Here is a 23,126-nt window from a genome sequence, read left to right as displayed (position 1 = left end):
GGCTGCAACTTCAGCATAAATGGTGATATTTTTAACGTTCTAGCTCTTCTTTCCTTCCAATGCTATGATCATTGGAGTGTGTGTGTTTGTGTGTGTGTGTGTGTGTGTGTGTGTGTATTTGGATACCAGGGATTGAACCCTGGGGCACTTAACCACTGAGCCACATCCCCAGCCCTTTTTATTCTTTATTTAGAGACAGGGTCTCCATGAGTTGCTTAGGACCTTGCTAAGTTGCTGAGGCTGGCTTTGAACTCAGATCCTCCTGCCTCAGCCTCCTGAGCTGTTGGGATTACAGGTGTGCATCACTGCACCCAACTCTAGATTATAATATTGTTTTCTTTCTTTCTTTCCTTTATCTATTTTTTTTTTTTTTTGCAGTATTGGGGATGGAACCAAGGGCCTTACACCTGCTTGGCAATTGCTCTAACACAGAACTACATCTCCAGACCTTTTTATTTTTATTTCTTATTTTGAGACACTAAATTGCACAGGATGATCTTGAACTTGCGATCCTCCTGCCTCAGCCGCAGGGGTCGCTGGGATGACAGGCATGTGCCTCGGTGCTAGGCTGGAGTTCTCGTTGAGCAATGTATGGTCTCTTCCCTGTTCTCATGCTCTGAAGGTCTTCGTTCCCATCATATAGAACAAGCGCAGCCAGACTCTAAATTAAATACAAAAAGAAAAAAGAAAGGGGGCGGGGCTGAGTGGTTGAATGCCCCTGGGTTCAATCCCCAGGTGCCCTCCCCCACCAAAAAATTGTCTTTATGTATTCATTGTAACAAAAAAAGATCCATGTAAAAGCAATCCGTGTAAAAATAACCATGAAGGAAAATACAAAATAAGAAAGTAAAAATTACATTTCCACCATGCAGTACATCATACTGGGATATATCATGTTCCAGTTTTCAAAATGCATCTTACAAAACTGAAATGCTCCAGTGACCGCTCTCCTTGGCCTCCTTATCTTAACTCAACATGATAACACCATTTTCTCATTAGATATTTTAAGAATATGGTTGCTAATCGTTGCAAATATATTCCTTCATGTTAATACAATAGAATATTTAAACCATTCAGGTAGCATTTTTAAAACGTTTCTGGCTATCAAAATCTTTTTTTCTTCAAAGTTTATTCCATAAGTAGATTTAGTGCATGAACAAGGCACGGAATTCAAAAATTAAGAATATGGGGGTTTATGATCAATAGGATAAAGAGGAGGGATTCTTTATACAGAGAAAATCATTATCAAAGGGGAGGGAAAGGAAAGAGTCATGCTTCCTAAATATATTGCCATGTTTGACTCTATTATAACATAGATTTTCCTAGTGTGATCCCACCCCTCAATTCTAGCTATGGGGAGGCTGAGGCAGAAGGATCCCAAGTCAAGGCCAGCTTGGCAAGATCCTGTCTCAAAGTTTTAAAAAGAGTTGGAGACATAGCTCAGTAATGGAGCATGTGCCTCACATATGTGAGGCCCTGAGATTGATGTCCAGTATCCCCACACACACCCCAAAACAAAACAGGTTTTTTTTTTTGAACCAGGTGTTGAACTCAGGGGCCCTCAATCACTGAGCCCCATCCCCAGCCCTATTCTGTATTTTATTTAGAGACAGGGTCTCGATGAGTTGTTTGGCCCTCACTTTTGCTGAGGCTGGCTTTGAACTTCTGATCCTCCTGCCTCAGCCTCCCCAGCTGCTGTGATTACAGGCGTGCTCCACAGTGCCTGGCAGAAAACAATTTTGTTTTGTTTTTTAAATATTTGTTGTAGATTGACACAGTGCCTTATATTTTATTTTGACACAGTGCCTTTATTTTATTTATCTATTTTTATGTGGTGCTAAGGATTGAACCCAGTGCTTCACATGTGCCTAGAAAGCACTGTACCACTGAGCCAAAACCCAGCTCAGAAAACAGGTTTTTTGTTTGTGTTTTTGAGACAGGTTTCCACAGCATTGCCCAGGCTGGTCTCAAACTCCTGGGCTGAGGTGATCCTCCTGTCTCAGCCTCCTAAGAAGCTGAGGCTACAGGCAAACATCACCATGCCCAGTTATCATACAGATTTCTTACAACTAAAAAGAAAAGCTGTGGGTAGGTGGGGTGTAACTCAATGGTAGAGCACTTGCCTAGCAGGTGTGAGGAAGGCTCTGGGCTCCACTCCCAGCATGGCCGAAAACCCTTTCCACTTAGGCTGCATTTACACAGCACTAATATATCCAGATAAATAATGAAAAACGGTACATAACGCTAATAAGTCATCTGGGTGTAGCAGTTTACAAAAGTACTGAATCACCTCACCATCTTGGTGAAATTGGGGACGAAAAAGTACTTATTCTTACCCAGGTGCACACCTGTAATCCCAGCAACTCAGGAGGCTGAGGCAGGAGGATCTCAAGTTTGAGGCCAGCCTCAGCAACTTAGCAAGACCCTGTCTCAAGATAAAAAATGAAGCCAGGCATGGTGGTGCAACACCTATAATCTCAGTGGCTTGGGAGGCTGCAGCAGGAGCCAGCAATTTAGCAAGGCCCTAAGCAATTTCACGAGACCCTGTCTCTACATAAAACATAAAAAAAGGGATGTGGCTCAGTGGTTAAGTGCCCTTGGGTTCAATCTTTGATAAAGAAAGAAAAAAGAACAGGGCTGGGATGTGGCTAAGTGGTAGTGCACCTCTGGGTTCAATCCTCAGTAGCCATCCCATAAAGAGTCCTTAATCTTTAAAGCAAAGGAGAAAACACAGTATGACCGCATTCAGATTCCAAAATTAAATGGGACAGGAAGCATGTTCACCATTTCTCTATGAAGCATAAAAAGTCACTGGTAAATGTAAGGTAAGGTGGCGGATAGCCACAGTGTTCCCTGACATTTCCCCACCCTCCTCCGTCGATTCTCTTGAAAGTGGACTTGAACGCATCTACTGATTTTCATCTAGCTAGATATTTTAGAAATTGTAGTTCCCTACTTGCACAAAGGTGTTTCTATGTGTGGCACACCTTGGATAAAGGACAACTACCTACCTCATAAAATACTGGGAGAAAACAACAGATAGCAAGAGACCATATGCTGACAGTTTCGAGAAAAAATACAGTCACATTGTAATCCTTTTTTTCTTTTCTATTTTGTGTGTGTGTGGGGGGAGGGTACTGGGAATTGAACCCAGGGCCTCTCCCTTGCTAAGCCAGCTCTGTACCACCAGGCTACATCCCCAGCCCTCATAATCCCTATTGTGATCAGTAAAATTTCCAGATGTAAAAAAATCACATTTCAACTGGGCTCAGTGGTACAAGTCTGTAATCCCAGCAGCTCGGGAGGCTGAGGCAGGAGGATCGTGAGTTCAAAGCCAGCCTCAGCAACTTAGTGAGGCCCTAAGCAACTCACTGAGACCCTGTCTCTAAATAAAACACAAAATAGAGCTGGGGATGGGGCTCAGTGGTCAAATGCCCCTGGGTTCAATCTACAGTGTCTTAAAAATAAATAAATAAAAAGCACATTTCAGGGCTGGGGGTGTGGTTCAATGATAGAAAACTTGCTTAACATATATGAGGCAACACTCAGAGTCAGTCTCTCTCTCTGTCTCTCTCTCTCTCTCACACACACACACACACACACACACATTTCTCAGTAACAACTGACTTACAATACATGAAGCTTGTGAACCCCTTTCTAAGGCTGTATTGAAATGAGACCGTAACACAGGGATAGAGTTTCTCCCAGTGCTGCAGAGAAGCATCAAGATTCCAAATCTTTGAGCTCACACGATGCATCTCCTTCAATAAAATCGACATTCGCCAGACTGTCTTATGGGTTAAGCAGGATTTCCCCAAATTGCCCATTCTCTTATGGATCTTCCACATCTGGTTTATTTCCCCGAGATGCGTCTTCCTGGCATTGTGTTCTGCCCCGCTTAACAAACAGCAAACCAGCCCTCCTCGCCACCCTGAGTCCCATGATCTTTGACCATTGTGGTCAAGGAATAACTTCAATGAGAACTTCGATTATTATTATTATTATTATTTTTGCTGAGGGAGAAAAGAGAAGAGAAGAGAAAAAGAGGAGGAAGGAAAAAAATGGTCCCATGACAGCACTGAAAGAATGTTCAGGAAAACTAAGAATGATGGACACCCTATCTGGAAGGCTGGATTGTGTAGAACGAGGCAGACAAGGTGAGACTGCCTTCCTGTCCTGGATTAAATGATGACCAACAAAAGATCAGTAAAATCATGGTTGATCTTGGAAAGGCTGCCTCTGTACCATCACTTAGAAGTCAGCGCCAAGGTCACCTCTGAAAGCTGCTTCCCTGACTTCTAGGTATGAGACAGAACCTGGGTCACCTCTGAACTCCACCTCTTATGTAGTCTCTCTGCACAACATTGGTGGCTATTTGGTGTGTTTTGCAAGTGGCATGTACAGGTAAGTGAAGAGGTGTTTGATGTCTTGTTTTTTATTTTTTTCTGCACTATGGTGACAGCTTTCATGGTTCTTGCTGGGCACAGTGTACACACCTGTAATCCCAGCAGCTCAGGAGGCTGAGGCAGGAGGATCACAAGTTCAAGGCCAGCCTCAGCAACTTAGCGAGGCCCTAAGCAACTCAGTGAGACCCTGTCTCTAAATAAAATATGAAAAGGGCTGGGGATGGGGCTCAATCCCTGGTACAAAAAAAAAAAATGCAAACTAATAAATGCTGCACAAGATGAGCGAGGAGCTTTCTAGGAATGCTCTTCCCAGGTGAGGAATCCTCTGGAACACACGTTTCCCTTTGCCATCTCTCCTCTCTGCCTGGAATGCAGAGGCTGCTGGTTGCTGGAGCAGCAAGCTTGAGACCCCGAGGAGAAGGGAAAGGCAGACGTGGTCCCCGATGGCCCCCGTGGAGCCACTGTGGGGGCCCTGGTTGGCCTCTGTCTAGACTTCTAATTACATGGGGAAATGAGAACCTGACTTGGTTTAAACCATGCTTTCAGCATTTCTGTCACTTTTTGCCAAAAGTCATTCCTGGCTGATATACTGTCACTTTTTAGTTCTTTGAACAGTGCCTGGCACGAGACAAGATACTCGTTATTTGTGGAATGGGCAGGGGTGCATTTAAAGGAACTCACAACCAGGCCCCAAATATAAACAAGTGTGCGTTGAAGTTGGAAGATGCCAATCTGCCAGGCCTGCTGGTGTGTGTGCACTGTAGTCCCAAATCCGGAGGGCTTAGGGGGGAAGATCTCTTGAGCCCACCAGTTAGAGATGAGCCTGGGTGTCATGTACATCTAAAAATTAATAATTAAGATTAAGAAAGAAAGAGAGATGATCCTGGGCAACATAGCAAGATCCTCCCATCCCCCCCAAAAAAACAATAAAAATATATAAACTGTGAAGATGGCAATTAATCATATTCTTCTTCCCCATAGGTGACTATAAATAAACAATGGAACAAAAGAGAGATTAATTTATTTATTTATTGGCACAGGGGATTGAACTCAGGGGCACTCCATCACTGAGCCCCATCCCCAGCCCTATTTTGTATTTTATTTAGAGACAGGGTCTCACTGAGTTGCTTAGGCCCTTGCTAAGTTGCAGAGGCTGGCTTTGAACTCATGATCCTCACGCTTCAGCCTCCCGCCGAGCTGCTGAGATTATAGACATTCACGACCGAACCAGGCCAAAACAGAGATTTTGAAAATCTGATCTTTCATGCCGGGTGTGATGACACACACACCTGTGATCCCAGCCACTCCAAGGCTGAGGAAGGGGAATTACAAGTTTGATGTCAGCCTGGGCAACTTAGAGAGACCCTGACTCAAAATTAAAAATGGAAATGCCTGGGGATGTAGTTCAGGGTTCAATTTCCAGTACTGAAAAACACAAAAACAAGAACCTTTCAAATGTCTATTCCATATTTATTGAACTTCTATTATGTGCCAGACATGGTGCTAGGCATTGGGGATAATGCAACCATTATAGCAGATCAAAATTTCTGCCCTCCTTGTGCCTCTATTTACTTGGAGAAGACAGACAATAAGTAAGATATACGCATGTGTTAGGAGTTGGGGACGATTTAGAGAAGGGATCAGGAAAGACCCTCCCTCCGCCCCAGGAGTCATGTGTGCACATATCTCAAGGAGCAGTGTCTGCGTATCTCAGTGGGGAGTGTTCCAGGTAGAGGGACAGCAACGTCAGGGGCCTGTGAGGGACATCCTCAGGTCCCGCCCACACACCTCGGGCCTAGCCCTCATTTTGCTTGAGGGCTCTCTCTGGCACTGACCCCTGTCCTGTCCCCACACACAGCTTCCTAGCAGTGGCAGGAGGTGACACAGGCCAGGGACAGACAGGAGTTGCTGGATAGAGATCCAAGCCCCCTGCCCCTCAGGCAGGCTAAGTTCTTGCATGACCTGGCTTCCAGAACTTTCCAGTGGGATTAATATCTGTTGCCCACCTTGGCTTTGGCGACACACCCTGTATTGGGAGAGTTCCCTTTCCTACCTCCCTTTCAATTTCCTAAGGGCATTCCCTTCACTTTCCAAAAAAAGTGATTGACACTCAAATCCTTGTCTCCACGTCTGTTCCAGGTGGGGGACCCGCACTGAGAAAGGCTGCTATGGCTGGAACTACGGGAGGGGGGGTGATTAGAGAAGAAGTCAGAGGGTGACGTCAGGTCACCAGGCCCAAGGCCTTATAGGGGGCTGTGAAGACTTCAGTTTTCATGCCAAGTGAGGTAGGAATCCTTGGAAGGATTTCTTATTTATTTGCTTGCTTATTTATTTGTTTATGCAGTGCTAGGGATCAATCCCAGGACTTCCTACATTCTAGGTAAGGGCTGTACCACTGAGCTACACCCCAGTCCTGATAAGTGACATATTCTGCTTTAGATTTTGTTTATTTTTTTCTACTTTAGGCCGTACTTTTTTTTTTTTTTTTTTTTTTGAGTACTGTGGGTTGAACCCAGGGGTGCTCAACTACTGAGCCACATCCCCAGCCCTTTTTTAAAAAATATTTTATTAGAGACAGGTTCTCACTGAGTTGCTTAGGGCCTTGCTAAATGGCTGAGGCTGGCTCTGAACTCTTGATCCTCCAGCCTCAGCCTCCGAGGTGCTGGGATTACGGGCCAGTGCCACTGCTCCTGGCTGCTTCAGGTTTTAAATATTCACTCTATTGTAAGTTTTCTGTCGAAGGAACCGCTGAGCTAGTCTCNGAACACAACAGACACTAGTATGGCATCATGTAAATCAATGGATGTGTAACTGATGTGATTCTGCAATCTGTATACGGGGTAAAAAAGGGAGTTCATAACCCACTTGAATCAAAGTGTGAAATATGATATATCAAGAACTATGTAATGTTTTGAACAACCAACAATAAAAAATTAAAAAAAAAATATTCACTCTAGCCGTTGTGTTGAAAACAGACACGACGGGGAATAATATCGCAACAGAGAGATTATAAGAACACTATTAAACTATATCAACCCATGCAGTTAACAGAGGGTGAGAACTGGGACCGGAGGTGGCTTTATGACTGGTAAAACTGGAGGAGAGAACACTACCCTGACACAATGCCAATAGGACCTTGCTGCCCTCCTCACCTGGACTGAACTCATCTTCCACTGGCACAGCTGGACACTCTCAGACCTCCCAGCCCTGGGCAGTAATCATTCAGAAGGAGGCTGACTCCATCGCTACCACGTAGCTTTGCTCCAAGTACCTAATTTCTCCCTGGCCCCAAATCTTCCCTATCATATAAAGCTGCTGTGAAGATTAAATTAAATGGGAGAATGTTTGTAAATTGCTGAGTACAACACTAGCACTAATAAATTATAGCTTTAATATTCTCCTAATTACCATATGTCACCAGCTCTAAGCCATTGCTGTTCCTGAATGCATTGTTATTTATCTGCCTAAAAGGAAGAACAAAAATACTGCCAATTTCACCATGACGCAGGGCCTTGATGACAATCCCGCACCCCCACAAGTGAGATATGTCAACTTCTCGCTGCTCTGCAAAGTCTTTCATCTATTTTAAAGAAGTGGACCACTTCTCCGCCTGCAGTTGCTGGGTGATGTGTGGGGGGACATTTTTTGCATGTACTGGAGACACAGCATGAATGAGAGCTTAACGGGAAGCTTCATCTCCTTGAGGGCATCTGTTTTCAAGACAGAAGCATCAATGCTATTTCTCCTATGATAAAAAAATTGTTTTAATAACCTCATTTGCACCCTGCTATTTTGCTTCTATATCTGCAAAATTGGGGGTATCATAACTTTTAATTTTTGTGCTGAATCATTGATTTTTTTTTTTTTTTTGCTATACTGGGGATCAAACCCAGGGCCTCACACTTGCTAGGCAAGTGCTTTCTCACTGAGTGACATCCCCAGCCCCAGCCCCAGTCCCACTAGGTACTCTTTTGTAAAATGTATTAATTGTCACATTCAACACATAAGAGTTCTAACAAGGATACATCACTGAAGCAACAATTTTGATCAGGGCCAAGTTCACAGATTCCCAGACAAGAACAACCACAGCGTGACCCAAGAGAAATGCCTACACAAGTGCACCAAATCTCTTGCCCTAAAATGTTCATGACAGGCACAAAGAGACACAGTAATATCTTTTCCATGTCAAGTCTAGGTTCATGCTCAGGCTCCTGTAACAAAAGACAGATTAACAAGAGAAAAACATGCGAATTTTCCTTCTTAAGTTTTATGTGACCTGGGAACTTTTAGAAATTGTTTCAGTCAGCTCTTTCACTGCTGTGACTTAAAGATCTGACCAGAACAACTGTAGAGGAGGAAAAGTTTATCTGGGGGCTCAGGGTTTCAGAGGTCCCAGTCCATAGACAGCAGGCTCCATTCCTCGGGGCTGGAGGGGAGGCAGGACATCATGGAGGAAGAGTGTGGTGGAGGGAAGCAGCTCACATGGTGATCAGGAAGCAGAGAGAGACTCCACTCTCCAGAGACAAATAGAGACCCCAAAGCCACGCCCCCAATGCCCCCTCCTCCAGCCACACCCACCTGCCTCCAGCCACCACCCAGTTAATCCCATCAGGGGTTCACTCACTGGTTGGGTTAAGGCTCTCACAGCCCAGTCATGTCTCCTCTGGACCTTCCTGCATGTCTCACACGTGAGCTTTGGGGGGCCACGTCACCTTCAAACTGTAACAGAAATGAAGATCCAAACAGGAAAAAATAAATACATAATAAATAAATGTGTGTGTGGTGGGGTAGCACAAGGGGATTAACCCAGGTACTGTACCACTGAGCCAAGTCCCCAGCCCTTTTTTGTATTTTTATTTTGAAGCAGAGTCTCACTAAATTTCCCAGGCTGGTCTCAAACTTGAAATCCTCCTGCCTCAGCCTCTTGAGTTGCTGGGATTACAGAAGCTATATTTTTTATGGAGGGGGCAGGCAGAAGTATAGTGAGGGAAGAACAGAGTAGGATTTAATGGTGAAAAACTGGGGGGCAGGAGGACTTAGGCACCTCCTCATCTTCATCCCTTTCTGTGGAGATAGAAGGGAATGCCGGGAATTTCTGGGGAAGAAGGTCTATGACCTTCAGGGGAAGGCTGGCTAGACTCTGTGGACTGCTTCAAAGGCAACAAAGAGCACAGAGACTTTCTTGCTTCTGCAGCTTTCTCAAATGCCAAGTGACATATTTTGGAATGGAGTATCCTAGGCATGACCAAGCACCTCCAACTGGAAGCTTCCCAAATACCCAATAACGGTGGAACAGATGAACTTTGGTATCTCTGATGCAATGGAGAACACAGCAATAATAATGCATTTTTAAAGGACCTACACCACCAACCAAAAAGAAAATAAAAAGAAAGAAAAACAAACAAACAAACAAAAACCACTACCAGCAACAACATAGGTAAACCTTACAGATATGAGAAAAAGAAGCCAACTAACAAAATGCAGTTCAATTCATATAAAATTTAAGAACAATCAAAACTCACCCCTATTATTAGAAGTCAGGAGAGTTGCTACCTGGGTGGAGGGGTAGGGTTGGGTCCTGACTGCATTTGGACAAGGGGAACACTTAGCTGCTGGTCATGTTCTGTTCTAGAGCTAGGTGCCAACTGCGTCCCTGGGGATGGTTTATGAAAATGAGAACCGGCCACGCCTGGAAATCCCAGCAGCTGAGGCAGGAGGATGGCAAGTTCAAAGCCAGCCTCGGCAACTTATCGAGGCCCTAAGCAACTCAGTGAGACCCTGTCTCTAAATAAAATATAAAAACAGCTGGGGATGGGGCTCAGTGGTTAAGTGCCCCTGAGTTCAATCCCCAGTACCAAAAAAAAAAAAAAGAAGGAAAATTCATTGAGCTGTATACTTCCAACTTATGCTGTTTCTATAAATAAATTACAGACCAAAAAATTTTAAAGCATTGTGTGTGTGTATGTGTGTGTGTGAGTATGCAAAAGCAATCTTTCATTAATAAAATAGCAAAGTGACATTTGAATGACGAATGACTTGTCATTTTATAAAATTTTATTCAATAAAACTGTATGACAAATGAAACAATCAGCACTTATTTCGTTCTTTGTCTCTTGCATCTAGTCGCAACCAGAAATAACATTTAATTGAATAAGAAAAAAAAACTTTTTTTTGTAATTTTATTTTTATTTTCTTTCAAGGTAAATTGCTACTAAATCTGCCCTCTCCCCAAATGCATGCCTACAATATGCATTAAAATGAGCTCCTCATTTTAGTGTCTTTATCTGACGTTTTCATCAGTTTAATGAGGATTTCCTGGGTTCAAAATGCTGTGAGGACACAAAAGAAGAAACAACTTTTTCTTCCTGAAAAGTCTAGAACATATTCCCTGAGAGGTATGTAGATCCAGGTGGGGTGGTGCACACCTGTAATCCCAGAGACTCAGGAGGCTGAGGCAGGAGGATCACAGGTTCAAAGCCAGCCTCAGCAACCTAGTGAGGCCCTAAGCAACTCAGTGAGACCCTGTCTCTAAATAAAATATATAAAGAGGGCTGGGGATGTGGCTTGGTGGTTACACACCCCTGGGTTCAATTCTGGGTACTCTCCCCCCCCCAAAAAATACATAGAGCTATGGCTTCTGACACAGGAGTCCTCAGCTCCCAAGGTCAAGGCTCAGTCGTCAATGAGATGAAAGCAGTGATCTCGAGGAACACCTGCACACTAGCGGGATTCTGGATTCTCTGCTCCCTATAAACTGTCTCTCTTTATTTATGCTGCAATTCTCCAGACTTCTGGTCATTTCCCTGCACTTCTGCAGCTGCCCTGAAAGCCTCTCTCCAGGAAGGCCCAACCCTCCTTCCTGCGCAGGAGAACGGAACCCCTTCTCACCTGCTCCTACGTGATCGGCCACAAGATTCACTCCACATCAGTCTTCCATGAATGTATTCATTCATTCCCCAGCAGAATACCAGTGACAGTCTTCCAGCTACCCCAAGAAAACCAGGAGAATCGCCAGCCCAGCCCACACTGGACACTGCAAGATGAGGAGATGTATTAAAATAAATGGTGTCTTAAGTCACTGAGTTTTGGTCAAGTTTGTTATGCAGCCATAGATACCTGGAGCAGCAATAATTTGATTCAAATGATGAGTAAAAAAACCAAATTTGTAGATCTGAGAAAGACTGAGAAACTTATTACACTGCAAGGAAGTGACTTTTATAGAAACTTTGGGACCGACCTTTACCTTTAAAGCTCCTAGGGTTAAGTCAGAATGGCAATCACCAAGAATACAAGCAATAATAAATGTTGACGAGCATGTGGGGAAAAAGATAGACTCATACATTGCTGGTGAGACTGCAAATTGGTGCAACCATTAAGGAAAGCAGTCTGGAGATTCCTCAGAAAACTAGGAATAGAACAACCATTTGACCCAGTTATCCCACTCCTAGGTTTATACCCAAGGACTTAAAATCAGCATACTAGAGTGACATGGCCCCATCCATGTTTATAGCAGCTCAATTCACAATAGCTAAGCTATGGAACCAACCTAGGTGCCCTTCAACAGATGAATAGATAAAGAAAATGTGGTATCAATAAACAATGGACTATTACTCAGCCATAAAGAAGAATGAAATTATGGCATTTACTGGTAAATGGATGGAAATGGAGACTCTCATGTTAACTGAAATAAGCCAATCCCAAAGATCAAAGGCCAAATGTTTTCTCTGATATGTGGGTGCTAATTCACAATAAGGGGGAGGAGAATAGAGGTATTTTGGACTGGACAGAGGGGAGTGAAGGGAGGGAAGGGAGTATGAGGGTAGGAAGGATAGTAGAATGAATTGGATATTATTACCCTATGTGCATATATGATTGCATGACTTGTGTACCTCTACATCATGTACAATAGAAAAATGAGAAGTTGCACTCCATTTGTGTATGATGTGTCCAAATGCATTCTACTGTCATGTATAACTAATTAGAACAAATAAAAAATATATTTAAAAAAAATTTCTGGGGTTCAACCCTTATTGTTCTGTTCTCTAAACACACTCAATTTGTGGGTGATTTCTTGTTTGTTTTTTCAGTCTTGTGGCTTTAAACATCATCCATATGCAGATAACTCCCAAATTATCTGTAGCCCCAGTCTATCTTGTGAACCTCAGATTCAAGTATTAAACCATTTACTCAGTTTGTCCTCTTGGACGTCTAGCAGATACGCTGGGAATTAACATGATCAAATATGCATGTCTGTGTCTCTGCCCCACTTGTTCCAAATCTTAGCAAACCTCAACTTCCCCCACCCAGCTGCTCTGGCCAGAACCCGTGGACCATCCTTGCCTGTTCTCTTTGTGTCACTTTTCCATGTCCTAGCCACCAGGAGTTCGGGTCGGCTCTGCTATCAAAACGTACCCAGTGGTTGGGTACCACTTTCCCCCCTAGAGTGTTGGAGACTGAACCGAATCCACCACCTCTAATATTTCTATGACAATCCCTGGTCACAGATCATCATCTCTGACCTGGATCAAGCCACTGCTCACAGCAGCCCGAGGCTGGGCGTCCCTCTAGATGGACGGGATCCAGGCAGGGACCAGCAGGCGTTGACCACGATGCAGTCACACAGAGCTATACCTAATCACGCAAGTCACCTGGCCCTTCCTGAGTTGTTTGAGTACAGACACCTGTTCATTCAACAAACTCATCATGAGCACCTGCCCTGTGTCACGTCCTTTTCGAGGCACTGTGGACCCTGGGGTGTGTTAGGCAGGCCAGTTCCCCAGAGCTCATGGCATTCCCCCTCAGGTTCTACAGGAGGCAATCCCAAGACTGGACCCGGCATGTCCAAGTATAATCAGAGATACTTCCAATTATTCTTGCTAATCCATAGATTCAATAGGTTTTCAACTGAGTAGGATATATCTGTACATACATCTGTATACATACAACATATGCATGCGTGCATATGAAGTTTGCACACACATGCACACATAAATATATGCACGCATGTATATAAGTATGTGCATATACGTGTGTATATGCATTTTAATGTGTGTATGCATATGTGTGTATCTACAAACTAGGAAAAAAACAAAAGGCTTGTGTGTATATATATATGTATATTCGTGCACATACATACATTTTTTTTTATTTCTTTTCTTTTTCCTCCCTCCCTCCCTCCCTTCCTTTTTTTCCAGTACCAGGATAGAATCCAGGGGCACTTTACCACTGAGCCACATCTCCAGCTCTTTTTATTTTTTATTTTGGGATAGGGTCTCACTAAGCGTTGCCCAGGCTGGCCTGGAACTTGCGACCCTCCTGCCTCAGCCACAGAGGAGGTAGGATTATAGGTGTATGCCACTATATTCAGCCATTGTTCTGGTCTTCTGTTTACAAGCATTTTTCTGGATCCTGGTGGTCTATTTTATCTATTTAAGTATCTATGTATCTGTGTATCTATCTATCTATGTGTCCATCTATCTGTCCACACATCTATGTGTGTGTCTCTGTGTCCATCTATCTGTCATCTGTGTATCTATGGGTCCATCTATCATCTGTCTATCTGTCTGTCCCTCCCTCCCTTCCTCCCTCCCCACCTCTACCTGTTGGAGGGCCTCAGGGTGGATTCTGGCCTACACCACTACCTTTTCTTCTTTCTTTACCTGCCTATTTCTCAAGCTGATCTCACCCAACCTCAGGGCTTTAAAATCCACCTACTTCTCTAAAGATGATTCTTGGTAAAAGAAAAGGCAAGGGCAAGAGGGAGTTGGTTCGTGCTGTGTACTGGCCGTGAAGCAGGACACCTGTTCAGATTTCACTTGGGGGACATCATCTTAAAAGCTTAACAATGAACTTGGGGAGCTGGGGTGGTGGCTCAGTGGTAGAGCACTTGCCTAGGATGTGTGAGGCACTGGGTTCAATTCTCAGCACCACATATAAATAAATGAATAAAATAAAGGTCCACCAACGTCTAAAAAATAAAAAATAAATAAATAAACTTGGGGCATTTAGAGCAGAAACTTAACACACCTTGAGCCAATGTAAAGACTCCACGTAAAACATGCGGCCAGACTATAAAATTGACTCTCCTTGTCCTTTTCATTTCTCAATGGAAGAATTTAAGAATATCAATTCTACTAGTTGCCAGGTGCAACGGTGCACACCTGTAATCCCAGGTGCTCAGGCAGCTGAGGCAGCAGGATCACAAGTTCAAGGCCAGCCTCAGCAACTTAGTGAGGCCCTGAACAACTCAGGGAGACCCTGTCTCATAACAAAACATAAAAAGGGCTGGGGATGTGGCTCCGTGTTAAGTGCCCCTGGGCTCAATCCCCAGTACAAATAAATAAATTCTACTGGTCTACCTGGAAGACAGGCCTTCCGCCCAGCTGGGCTTCTAAACACCCCTAAGGCTGGGATGGTGGTTCTCAACTAAAGAGTGGGTTTTCACCCAAGGGGACATTTAGCAACATCTGGAGTTTTTTTATTGTCACAAATTAAGGGGAGAAGATACAGCATCTAGAGGATGCTGTGTCTATGTGTCCATCCATCTAGAGGGCATAAGCTTCGTGATACTTGAGTAAAATACCCAAGACAATTAACTTTTAAAGATAAAAGGTTGGTTTTGGCTCACCGTTTTGGAGTTTTGGCTCCAGTTCAAGATGGAGTGGTCCCGATGCTTGGATCTGGGGGTGACGGATGACCATGTTGGAGAGCACACAGCAAATTGCTAAATGGCTTATCTTATGAGTAGGAGGGAAACAGGAAGAGACTGGGGTCTCACAAGCTGCTTCAAGAGCATGTACCAATGACCTAAGGACCCCACTGAGCCCCACCTCCTGAGTCCACAGCACCTCCCAGTAGCACTGCCCTGGGGACCAAGCCTTTGACACATGGCCCTTTGGGGCGACATCTGAACTACAGTCAGCAGCTGATACACAAGAAAGCCCTCTACACAATTTACCCAACACCAAATATCAATAGTGGAGAGATCTGAAAACCTGGGCTAAGGATAAATACTTTCTCTTTCCCGTCATCCCCCTACCATCCTGCTTTGGAGCTCCCAGTCCTCCAGTGATATTCTAATTTATTTTATTTTGGTACCAGGGATTGAACCCAGGGGCACTCAACCACTGAGCCCCATCCCCAGCCCTATTTTGTAATTTATTTAGAGACAGGGTCTCACTGAGTTGCTTAGGGCCTCACTAAGTTGCTGAGGCTGGCTTTGAACTGGCAACCTCCTGCCTCAGTTGCCTGAGCAGCTGGGATTACAGGCGTGTGCCACTGCACTTGGTTTGATATTCTAATTTAAATAATCATGACTATTAGCTGAGGCAAATAGCTTTCAGAATCTGGGCCTCAGTTTCGGTGGCAGCTAATCGGCAATGCTCCGTCCCCCAGTAAAGCACACCTGCTTGTATTCACGACCTTCGAGAGCCACTAGGTTTATAACATAGCAATACACAGCAGAACGGTTTCCTTATCTGTCAAATGAGAAGAGGGAATGAAATCATGATATTTCAAATTCCTATCAGCCTCAGAATCCCTGCTGCACCCACAATCCTATCGGGAAGCACAACATGCATGTAACTGTCAGGACTGCTTTTGGGGATACAAGTGACAGAAACCCCAACTGAAGTGACTCAGACAACAGTGGCTTCTTCCTTCCGTGGCAAGAAGTCTCCAGCCAGGAGGTTGCTGCAACAACTTCAGAGGCTCATGGAGGTCAGAGCCAATGTGTCCCATAGTCAATGTGTCCCTGTACAGGCGCGCCCGTCAGGCTCACAGCTACATGGCCACACGGCTCCTGATTTGTGGCAGATGGGATGCTAGCGTGGAAGAGAGGATCCAGGAAGAGAGAGACGGCACCAGCCACGCGGGGTTCCCTTCCTAACAAGGAAGTCAAAGTTTTTCCAAAAACTTGAGCAGCAGCAGTTCACCTCTGGGGTTTCGTGGCCAGACTGGGGGACACATCAACTCGCAGCTGCCAGGGAGGCCGAGAAGCTGAAGGTCCTGAGTGACACCGAGCATCCTCTATGGTGTGAAGTTGAGCCGTTGCCACTACACACAAAATCAGAGCCTCAGAGGAAAGGAGGGGGACAGGTAGAGCAACAGACAGCCAGCTCCCGAAATAATGTCCAAGAAGAAAGTGGCGCTCATCTCACTGAATGAGGGAAAGACGGTCCAGGATTCAGCCTCTTTTTCCCAACTGTTCTCTTTCACTACTGTGGGTTGTAGGGGCCCTCAAGAGACCCCAGGGCTTCTGAAAGTCACTGCACTATTTTTATTTAAAGTTTTATTTTTTGCTTTTGTTTATCAAATACATTTTTTAAAATATTTTATTTGTTGTTTTTAGTTACACATGACAGTAGGGTGTATTCTGACCTATCACACATACATGGAGTCTAACCTCCCATTCTTATGGTTGGACATGATGTGGGGTTTCCCTGGTCGTGTGCTCATATGTGAACACGGGAAAGTTCTGTCCCACTCACTCCACTGTCTTTCCTGTTCCCATCCCTTCCTTCCCTTCATTTCCCTTTGTCTCATCCAATGAACTTCTTTTTTTTAAAAAATATATTTAGTTGTTGATGAACCTTTATTTATTTATTTATATGTGATGCTGAGAATCAAACCCAGTGCCTTATACATTGCAAACATACCACTGAGCCACAACCCCAGCCCCAATCCAATGAACTTCGATTCGTCCCTTCCTCCCCACTCCCATTATAAGTCATCAACCACATATCAGAGAAAACATTTGGCCTTTGGTTTTTTGAGATTGGCTTATTTGACTTAGCATGATGGTTTCCAGTTTCATCCATTTACCAGCAAATGCCATAATTTCATTCTTCTTTATGGCTCAGTTAAATTCCATTGTGTACATATACCACATTTACTTTATCCATTCATCTATTGAAGGGCACTTAGATTGGCTCCATAGCTTAGCTATTGTGAGTTGACCTGCTATAAAGTGGCTGTGTCACTATAGTCTACTGCACTATATTTTGACACCTTTTGCTGCCCTGACATTCTAGAATTATGTAGAGATTTCATGCTCTGTCTCAAATTGTAAGCCTTCTCTTCCCAGCATGCTGTCTCCTTCCTTCCTTCATTTATTCTTCAACCTGCTTTTGGAAGCCAAATGAAATTGTTAGGAACAGATTACAGATGATTTTCAGGAGTGTTGTTCCAGTGATCTTCACAAATCCTCTGTGAGGTAGGTATTATTGCCAGCATTTTGCAGATGAGAGCATGAAGCTTGGGAAGATGGACAAATGAGCCCAGGTGCCCAGGGCTGAAGTGGACCCAAACTGCCTGAGTACACATCAAGTATGCTTTGGTTTTGTTTGTTTGTTTTTTAAAATATTTTTGTAGTTGTTTTTTTTTTTAAAGATTTTTGTAGTTGTCAATGGACTTTATTTTTATGTGGTGCTGAAGATCAAACCCAGTGCTTCACACATGCTAGGCAAGTGCTCTACCTCTGAGCCACAACTCTAGCCTCAAGTGTTCTTTGTATTGACTAAATTCCAGCCTCTTCCAGTCCCTAGGACTAGAGTAGTGATAAGGTCAAATGAGGTTCTTATCTTTATGAGATGTATGTTCTAGAACAGAAAAGACATTTAAGGGGGCTGGGGATAGAGCTCAGTTGGTAGAGAGCTTGCCTTGCATGCACAAGGCCCCGGGTTGAGTCCCCAGCAACACACACACACACACACACACACACACACACACAGAACTGATAGGTGAACAAAGCCGTGATTGCAGATAGTAGAATGGGCTCAGAAAACAATTAAACAGGATAAACCCAAGAGCATTGTTGGGGACTCCCTGGAGTTAGGTGCCTGGGGAAGTTCTCTGTGGCAAAGGTCATTTGAACTGAGAAATACTGTCCATCTGGGAAGAAGAGCTCCAGGGTGCTACCAAGGGACGTGTAAATTTGAGGAACTGTAAGGTCCAGTGTTTCATCAGCTTTTTTTTTTTTTTTTTCCTGCTATGACTAAAAGACCCAACCAGCACAACGGTAGAGGAGGAAGAGTTCATTTGGGGGCTCATGGTTTCAGAGGTCTCAGTCCACAGACAGCAGGTTCCATTCCTGGGGGATGGAGGGGAGGCAGGACATCATGGAGGAAGAGTGTGGTGGAGGGAAGCAGCTCACATGGTGATCAGGAAGCAGAGAGAGACTCCACTCTCCAGAGACAAATAGAGACCCCAAAGCCACGCCCCCAATGCCCCCTCCTCCAGCCACACCCACCTGCCTCCAGCCACCACCCAGTTAATCCCATCAGGGGTTCATTCACTGGTTGGGTTAAGGCTCTCACAGCCCAGTCATGTCTCCTCTGGACCTTCTCGAGTTGTCTCACATGTGAGCTTTTGGGGACACCTCACATCCACACCAGAACATTCTATATTGCTGGACGGGAGGGAGGCAGGGAAACTGAGTCAAGGGGAGTGGCTAGAGAAAAGAGCAGAGGCTAGCTTGTTCATTTGTTCACACTCAAATCTCTGAAATCTCATCTCCCCTACTATTCTTTTCCAAGGGCTCTCTCTCTCTCTGGTTGTACCTCTATCTTTTTTGATGATTTAGAACTAGAAAGGACAGTTCCCAGTGTTGCTGACTCTGGTTTTATTTTTTTATTTATTCATTTATTTACTTAATTGGTATGGAGATTGAACCTAGGGGCGCTTAACCATTGAGCCACATTCCCAGCTTTTTTTTTTCTTTTTTAATTCTGAGACACGTCTTGCTAAGTTGCTCAGGACCTCCCCAAATAGCTGAGGCTTACCTCAAATTTATGATTCTCCTGCCTCCACCTCTCAGTGCAGGGATTACAGGGGTGTGCCACCACACTCTGCTTGGAACCCAGTGGATTTATACAAGTAGGCTTGGAGGAAAAATGGCGAGAGGTCTGTAGATGAATCTTTGGGGGCGGGAGGGTTACCAGGGATGAGGCTGGCTTTGAATTCGAGATCCTCCTGCCTCAGCCTCCTGAGCCACTGGGATTACAGGCGAGCACCACTGTGCCCGGCTTGTGAATGAATCTTCCTAATTATTTTCCCCTCTTTGCTTTCTCACTTGGAAACTGGCATGGGCTACATGAATCATTGTCTTTGCAACCAGGAATAGCTGAGTCAAGAAAATGCAACAGTTTACTTTATGGGACATACACTCTGTCTGTAATACAGCTCTCCAGACGTGGAGGATAGGGAGTAATGCTTCAAAATATGAAGGGTGAACCCTAATGTCCTTAGTTTCACAGCTGAAGACTTGATGGGATAAGTCCTGGGTTTCTGCTAGACACCAATGAATAGGCTTTTAGCTGTGAAATCACCCTGGATTATGTGCAAGAAAACTGATTAAGCTTGAACCCAGCGCCTTGCACATGCTAAGCACACACTCTACCACTGAACCACACACCCCAGCCCCAAAGTGTATTTCTTTTCCTTTAAAATAAAGGTTAGAAGTAAAAAATTGAATATGATCCTTTTGAGCTAAAGCACAAGAAGACTCTTTGGTGTGCAGGTGAGACCTAGATCTCCACAGGTTTTCTTTTTTTGTTGTTTGTTTGTTTGTTTGTTTTAATGGAGATTGAGCCCACAGGCTTTCAACAACTGAGCCACATCCTCAGCCCATTCTTAAATTTTTAATTAGAGACAGGGTCTCAGTGAGTTGCTTAAGGCCTTGTTACATTGCTGAGGCTGGCTTTGAATTAGCAATCCTCCTGCCTCAGCCTCCCAAACTGCTGGGATTATAGGCATGTACCACTGAGCCCGGGATTCAGAAAGTTTTTTATTGAGGTCCCTCCTATTTTCCCCTCCAGATGATATTAAGTAATGCATTGGAACAAGGACCTTGTTCACCTTCTCGGGTTCTCCTAAGTGCCTTTCCCCACTTGCCCACTTCATTCACAGGAAGTCATCCATCTATTTCCAGAGCATTTGAAACAGGGATAGAGAAGAATTAGATCCCATTGGGGGTGAACCTTGGCCTGTGAGAACCAGAAGACAGGAGGGACTGGAGCAGATAAATCTCCCCCTTCTGTGAGCTGCTCCCAATCACAGTTCTTCCTGGCACACTTTGTCAAAAAATATTACGTGCAGGCGGGGCACGGTGGCCCATGCCTGTAATCCCAGGCTGAGGCAGGAGGAGTCCAAGTTCAAAGCCAGTCTCAGCAACTTAGCAAGGCCCTAAGCAACTCAGCAAGATCCTGGATGTGGCTCAGTGGTTAAGTGCCAGGGTTCAATCCCTGGTACCCAAAAAAAAAAAAAAAAAAAAAAAGAAAGAAAAGAAAAAAGAAAAAGAAGGAAAGAAAGAAAAATGTCTGTGCAAATCAAACCAACCAGCAGAGCGGTCCATCCATCTCTTTGCTACTGATGGGTGTTGCAAAGCTTCACACAACCTCACATCTTTCTAGGCCTGGCTTCTCTTCTTTCCTCAACACTACCTGCCTTGGTTTGAATCTCCCAAATTAAAATTCTAGTGCCTTCTACATGGCTGCCCAGATACAAAAAGAACCCTTGCAACCGAGTGTCACTGATGTAACGATTTGTTCTTGCCAATGAGAAGAGAGAAGAGATGGCATATGCAAATGCTAAGTCTTCCCCTTAGAAACAGTTCAACCTCCTGTCTATCTCCGTCTCCCAAGCCTTTTTCCCTGCCTGTGCACTGGCTGGGAAGCATCGATAATTGGACCAAGCATGGCTACAAATCAATGGCAGTAATGGACCATTTGGTACTGAGTTTTTAAGTGAACAAGAAATAAACTTCAGTATTTCAAATAAAAAATTACATTATGTATCTCAATTATTGCCTCAGGCTCTACTTTCTAAAGAACTCAGGGAAAAAGCAGTAATAATCAGACATCATCTGTGCTGTTTGCCAAGTCTCTTCTGCGGAGGCCTCTTTTTTGAATCATGCTAAAGATCCTGGATGAACTCGAGGTGCAGCTCTGACAGAGGAGGGCAAATACATCTGAAAATAAATTCTTCCATAGCCAGGCATGCAGAGGAGAAAATGGACCCCGATTTTCCCCTTGCCGGGTGACCTTCTTTTATGTCTGAGATGCTAAGCAGATGATAGTCAAATGCAACTTCTAGTCCCATATCTTGAGTATTAAGCTATTGCCTAAATTTTTGCTCAAATAGAAATATGACCAGGCTAACACACTTAAATTCTTTTGATAGAAGGATAGAAAGATTTAAGAAGAATCAGGCATGGTTTGGGGGCACTATGTCCTATAATCCCAGCAATTTGGTAGGCTGAGGCAGGAGGATTTAAAGTTTGAGGACAGCCTCAGCAATTTAGTGAGACCCTGTCTCATGATAAGAAGTAAAAAGGGAGGGGGATGTTGCACAGTGGTAAAGCATCCCTGGGTTCAATCTCTAGTACCACAATAAAGAAAAGAAAAAAGAACTTCTTAGGTTCCCATTCTCTCCCTGACAAAAACTAGTTATATTACTGTTAAGATTGGATCAGCCCAAGTGTGCCCTGGTCTTTTGTGCTCCAATTCTTTAGCAAGAAGGAAAGACTGCTCAAGGCAAATGGCTTGTGTTCTGGCCAGCTAAGGCAAAATAGACCAAAAGTTCCCCCACAAAAGACCTAAGGCTAAGGGTAATGTATCTAGAAGGGGAGACTTGATGGGAGATTGGATGGATTATGACCATGACATAAGAAAATAAACTAACATTTCCCTTTGATCTAGCAATTCTACTTTTAGGAATTTACCCTATGGCAATTACCAAACCAGGATTCATATACAATGGTACTACTGCAGGATAGATTATGTTGATGTAATAATCCAGAAAAACAGAATAACAGATGTGGCTATTATTAGTAACATGGTCAGACAAATTCCAGTATCTGTACCATATAGTAGCAGGTAGTCATGCAAAAGGATGATAAAAATTTCTATTTCTATGTTTTGCAGAGCTGAGGATTGAACCCAGGACCACATACGATCTACCCAAAAGCTCTATCATTGTGCTACATGCCCAGGTCCAATTTGTATTTCTTGACATGAAGATGAAGTCCATGATATATGAACCTGGACAAAGCATGTTAATCAACATAGTCAGGCAGTATCTTATCTGTATCCTAGAACAGTGGCTCTCAGAGTGTGGTCTCGGGACCAGTAGGCAGTATTACTTGGTAACTTGCCAGAAATGCAGGTCATTGACTTACTTTAGGCCTCTAAATTAGAAACTCAAGTAGTAGAATCTAGTAAACTGTTTGAATAAGTCCTTCAGGTAATTCCTTTGGTTTGGGGTTTTCTTGCTTGTTTGTTTTATTTTGCTTTAGTTTATTGGATTTTTGGTTTTGTTTTTAGTGTTGCTTTTTTTTTTTTTCAAGTTTATTGGATTTTTTGGTTTTGTTTTTCAATTTGTTAGATCGTTTTTTTTTGTTTTGTTTTGTTGTAGTTTTTTTTTTTTTTTGGTCTTTTTCTCCTTCCAGGTAATTGTAATGCTCTATGTGAAGAACCAGGGGTCTTAGAACAAAGAGGTTATTGTTCATGTTTGGGAGGGATGAGTAAGAACACCATTTCCGCCTTTTGTTATTCTAACAAAGTCCAATGCCAAGGAATAGAAAAATGCAGCCCAGATGGTCTTAAACAATTAGTGATTTATTACTTGACTGAAACTTGGCTAGAGCAGGTTTTAGGCCCTGAATTTAAGGCTCTCTCTTCCTCTCTCTCTCTCTCTCTCTCTCTCTCTCTATATATATATATA

The 23,126-nt window shown here is 43.8% G+C and overlaps 1 long non-coding RNA gene across 1 annotated transcript in view; it reads right to left on the bottom strand.

Annotated features, from left to right (window-relative positions):
• Nucleotides 1-303: 303 nt before the first annotated feature.
• LOC125616272 overlaps nucleotides 304-23,126 on the bottom strand; it is a 66,189-nt gene continuing 43,366 nt past the window's right edge. Inside the window, exons 2-4 of the long non-coding RNA XR_007346907.1 lie at nucleotides 11,295-11,439; nucleotides 9,031-9,125; nucleotides 304-661 (exon numbers count right to left, since the gene is read on the bottom strand). This is a non-coding gene — a long non-coding RNA (uncharacterized LOC125616272). The remainder of the gene's footprint in view (nucleotides 662-9,030; nucleotides 9,126-11,294; nucleotides 11,440-23,126) is intronic.

Source organism: Marmota marmota, unplaced genomic scaffold (assembly GCF_001458135.2).
Source record: "Marmota marmota marmota unplaced genomic scaffold, marMar, whole genome shotgun sequence".
Lineage (NCBI taxonomy): Eukaryota > Metazoa > Chordata > Mammalia > Rodentia > Sciuridae > Marmota > Marmota marmota.
Note: the sequence above shows the minus strand (reverse complement) of the source record. Positions and strands in the feature narration are given on the sequence as shown.